The 5,468-nt window shown below is 38.4% G+C and overlaps 1 pseudogene; it reads right to left on the bottom strand.

Annotated features, from left to right (window-relative positions):
- Window positions 1–1,409: 1,409 nt before the first annotated feature.
- Window positions 1,410–2,895, bottom strand: LOC135211712 (uncharacterized; annotated as a pseudogene).
- Between the last annotated feature and the right edge of the window lie 2,573 nt (window positions 2,896–5,468).

The following is a 5,468-nucleotide window of genomic DNA, read 5'->3' on the forward strand; positions in this document are numbered from 1 at the left end:
TTCAACTAATTCAGTCCTTTTTTTTATTATTTAGCCAGAAATTTTGATGTAATCGAACAATTTTACCTAATTCCACGAGAGAGAGAGAGAGAGAGAGAGAGAGAGAGAGAGAGAGAGAGAGAGAGAGAGAGAGTCTTCGATGACACGTCGGCCCTTTTTAGGCTGTTTGGTAATACTGCAAAGATGCTTACTAACGTTTCCAGAGGCCGTGTAATAGTGTTTTTTTTTAAATAACTCCTAAAATAACAGATGGATTTCCATGATATCAAAGCAGGGAGCGCTTCATACAATGGCTTAATTTTGGGAAATACTGTGCCTTGCCAATTACGTTTCATTAACTTTTTTACTTACGAAAATGAGGCTAAAGCCAGTCTTAGCCACCCACACATTCGCAAAAGTGATGACGTCCCTTAGTGACGTTGGTATAACGTTTCTTCCCCTGTACCTCTCTTCCCCCGAATTGTTAAACGCCTGTTTAACTCCATAGATAATTGTCATATGACCTACCCCAAGCAATACGAAATTCTTTGTCAGTAAAAGTTCAGCATACGTGGTAATGTGATTCGTGACTTTAGACTTTACCTAAACACAAGACCAACCTTTTATATCTTACCCACTCACTTACATTGAAGATCAAGAATGAGACTTATGACAGGAGACGAAAGAAGCCATGCTAACCCTACACTTCGCACTTCAAGCAAGTGTTGGTAAAGCAATAGAAATATAGTTTTCTTTAGGTTAAGCCGTAGGACTCATTCTTCCATACAACACAGGTTACTCGATACATCAATTGCCAGGAAGAAAATGACAGAGAGCATTGTTTGATATAATTTATCATATTAATTTCACCAGAGAGAGTAGCTTGAATTCCTTAGAAGGTAGACTTCTAAAAGATGTTTCATATAAGGGCATTGACATCGGCCATTTGATAAATTTTGAAATTATATATATATATATATATATATATATATATATATATATACACATACACACACACACACACATATATATATATATATATATATGTGTGTGTGTGTGTGTGTGTGTGTGTGTGTTCATACATACATAAGATTTATTATATTTCAACCTATAGTTTTATATATTTATTTACGTTATAAGTACCAGTACGTATTTTTGTTACTTAAAAGGTATGTCACAAATATCATTGCGACTTTGTCACTGGAATTATACCAGACTTCAATTAATGAACCAATCAACCTTACTTTGAGAAATCCATTGACATTGTCTACATACCTAGCTGATATACTCGTATCAAAGTATTCATTAGCTTTGCTTTTCCAAAATAATGTTATTACCAATTGCTGGAAAGCATAGATATATGAGGGATGAAAAAAAAAACAAGAAATGGAAACTTATACATTTTACTCATCATCAGTCTCAAGGAAAAGATCGTTTTCCTCGTCACTATCAATGTTGATGATGACCGGATCTATACTGTCTTGAATATTATCTGAAAGCCAGTAATCATCTTCAAAATATCTTGATCTCCTGACAGCGCCAGCCCACGTCTCCCCTGTTACAGCAAGCCTGGCCTTTTCAAGCCTGGCAAAGAGATCAGCACGGGTAAACCGCTGCAACGAGGAGCGCACCCGTCGTTTCATGCAGCCCCACACCTGCTCGATGGCGTTGAGCTCAGGATGGGCAGGGGGCAAGCGAACCACTTCATGGCCCCATTCACGGATTATATTATCCACAATGTAAACTGGTTTCGGCCGGTTGCCCCTGCATATCTTTAGAAGCTCAGGGCGTGTTGCGTGAGCTGGATACTGTATTTTTCGAGACCTGAGCCAGTTAACCAAATCCTCCTTTTTTGTAGCTGTTGTTGGGCATCGGCTATCTCCTGTCAATTGGCTATGGTATGGGGCGTTGTCTAGCACCAGCACCGAAGGATCCTCAAGCGACGGCAGGAGCTGTGATGTTAGCCACCGAATAAATATCTCTGAATTCATTTCTCCATGGTAGTCGCCGGTTTTATTTTTCGCAGGGAAGCATAAAAATGAATTTTCTACAAAACCTTTAGCTGTACCACCTGCTACCACCACAAACCTCTCTCCTTCTCCTGGTGGCACCTGCCGGCTGTAGGTGGCACTGGTGACAGATTGAGAGGTGTCCATCCACTCCTTGCTATGTTGCATTCTCGTCGTAAACCATCACGATGTTGCTGGAGGGATCGTAGAGCATCAACTCGGCGGCAAACGACGTCCAAAGTTTCTTTCCTTAGGTACATTTTCCGCTGGGATGTTTTGTACTGGAAACTTATGTTATGGAGGATTCACCATACTGCCTTCTGAGATGTTTCTTCAGGAATGATATTTAGCATTTTAAGTTCTTCCGCTAAAGTGGCAATAGTGAAAAATCGCTTAGCAGCAAACATGCTGTGCACATGTCTCCTAATGGAACCAACGGTGAAGTTGTCAAAGACCAGAGGCGACGTATTTGATGATGCAGGTGGTGTTTCAGGTGGATGAGGATTCTTTCCACGGCTCACCAACACTCGGACAGCGTTCGGAGTCATCCCCATAGCATCAGCAACTCGTTCACATGGCCTGTAGGAAAAAAAAAAACATTTAAATAAACAAATATATATATGTATATATGGCTAGCAGTATATTGCAATATATCATGTACTTATTAAAGTCATACTTTTCTTACCGATTTATACCAATTTTCAGGCGGTTTCTTTCCTTCTCTCTGTTGTAAATGGTGAAGAGTTTCAGCGCAATTGTAGTTTTGCAATGGCGAGGACAAAGCAACATATTTGCCATGACTAAAGTCGAATCTATATGAAATAGTTCAGAGCTACTACTACAACTGCTGCCGATTTACTAAAAGGGCTCTGAGGTAGGAGTCGAAGTCGGTGAAATTATTTCTGAATCCTGCTCCAGTCTTGCCCCAATAACATCATTCCAAATATAAAACTCCCTCAAGGAAAAAAATTGTTTTCTATTTCTACTAATGTTTTTATTTTATTTTAATTAATTTTTTTATTTTTTTTTTTTTTCGGTCGCAAATCTAAAATTTGTGGAGTCCGAGTAGAATATCTCTCAGTGCGATTCCACACCCCTGTTTTAAACCTCTTCTATTATATTCGATAATTTGTGTTAACCATCTAATCATTATCTACCACCATAAAACATTTTATTGCTCTTCCGGCTCATTTTATATGTGCAATACACAGTCTTTCCTAACAGGGATTTACTCGGTAGCCTAATAATAATGGGAATGAAGGAAAGAAGGCAAGAAGGAAGGGGGGAGAGTACTAGGATAGCCATAGGTGTAAACACCGCAGGAGGGTTGGGGGAACCTCTGCGTCACAATTACGTCATTAAGTACCACTTCTTCGAAACGCTCTGGAGGAGGGGAAGAAGTTCCTCTTTTTTCTAAGAGTAAACGGCTTAATTAAGCACATCTGTCAATTCATTGTACCACCAAAAATTAGGCCAATGTTTGAAACATTCATTGCTGTAGTTTCATGGAAATTTATAAGCCGGTTTGTTAGATATTTGGGAAAAACACTATTACACGGCCTCTGGAAACGATAGTAGGTGTGTGTAATAGGCTTTAGCCAATTATACCTTGATATACGATTAAAGGGTGCTTGCAGTAGAAGCAATACATGCTACTTTATCAATTAATTCTACTAATTTTTTGTTTCTCAGTTTTACTGTGAACACAAAGAAAACTTTAATTAGTAGTATATAATTGCATCGAGGCATGGCTACCCAAATAAGAGTTCTTCCTTAAAAAAGATAATTGTTTCAATGGGCTTGCTTTCTGAAAGGATGAATAAGCAGCCTTTCTGAAAGGATGAATAAGCAGCTCTATAAAAAAAAAATCCTGTTTAAACTTTTCAAGAAAAAGTGAAGAAAAGGGAGTTTTGAAGTACGGGGTCAGTTCCTGATTGCTACTCGTTATCTTTGGGAAGGCGTGGCCCCTTATCGTAACGAAGCAGTCAGTAGGTACCTGTAGAATATATAAGCAGTGACTTTACAGTGTAGTTAGAAAAAGATTGCAGTAATATCTGGGACACTAATGTGACTAAAGTAATTGTATGCATGCAAATACGCCCAGCAAAATCAATGATAGGCCTTGCAAATCATAAGGATTGATTGAAATATGAATTGCACGGGGAGCATACAGAGCAGATATAACACTTGGTTGTAGACTTAACGGGACTTGTAATAGCCAACAACTATTACAGGATTGAAATGCAGGAAAGGAATTTGAAAGTCAGCAGGAACTGTTAGGTGACTGTTTCGGAAAAATTTCATTTACCGATATTCTGTTGCGTTCATTTAGAATGGTCGAATTTAAAGATTTTGTTCGTAGAATCATTTGAATACTTACAAATATTGGTCACGTGTTTGTTTTTCGCAATATATCGGAAAAAATGCTTTCAGAAGGAAGCTGCTTATTGAAAACTTTGATTAATCTAGATAAAAGTGCGCAGCATTCAAAAAAGGTCTCCAAATCGGTAACAAAAAGTCGAATAATAAAAAGACGGTGGGAAAATTCATTACAAATCAAGTCATGCAGCCAGGTGACGCTTACCTGTGCATGCGTAACTGGAATGAACACGCGAATATGCAGGCGAAGTATCCACAAGGATATATACAGACCTGACGCGTAGACTCAATAAATAAATAAATAAATAGAAAAAATAAAAAAAAATAGAAATTAAAAAAATCTTTGTCCTTGGACTGGCTATAAATATCACTTTGTCTAATTGCAGATCAGAGAGCTCACTGAACACCTGCCCGCGAAGGAAACTTGGCCCGTGAAGGAATCCTGGATAAATCATGCCGCGTTTAACCCGAACTTTCTCATCTTGGAAGTAGTACAATGAGTATGTCGAGAAAGAATATCATGAATGATGATGTCATGAAATTTGACTGATTAAATGGAACATTACGTATAAGGGCGAGAAACGTAAGAGTGAAAGATACATAAAAACTGTAGAAACAGAATATTAAGTATTATGATAGGTACCGCAGTGTATAACTTTCGGTGATAATGAATAAAGAGGAGACGATCAGGACTTTCTCGGGTTAGGAAGGGAAAGCTTCTTTTACTTTCCTTGTTCCTTTGGCAGGACCGGTTCTCAAGCACTTACCCAGAAAGGTTCATCTTAATTATATGGCCTATTTTGGGAGAGGGTGGGGACTCATATAAAACACTCCGAAAATACTTTTGTTATGAGTATGATTAATTGAATACATACACCAGAAATACATTTTTATGAGTAGGATTAATTGAATACGGACACCAGAAGTACTTTGTTTTACGGACACCAGAAGTACTTTGTTTTCTGTAAAAGGAAACCATTGTGCCGGCTTTGTCCGTCTACACTTTTTCTGGCCACCTTCAGATCTTAAAAACTACCGCTGAGGTTAGAGGGCTGCAAATTGGTATGTTAACCATCCACCCTCCAACCATCCAACATACCA

Source organism: Macrobrachium nipponense, chromosome 4 (genome assembly GCF_015104395.2).
Source record: "Macrobrachium nipponense isolate FS-2020 chromosome 4, ASM1510439v2, whole genome shotgun sequence".
NCBI classification, from domain to species: Eukaryota; Metazoa; Arthropoda; class Malacostraca; order Decapoda; family Palaemonidae; genus Macrobrachium; species Macrobrachium nipponense.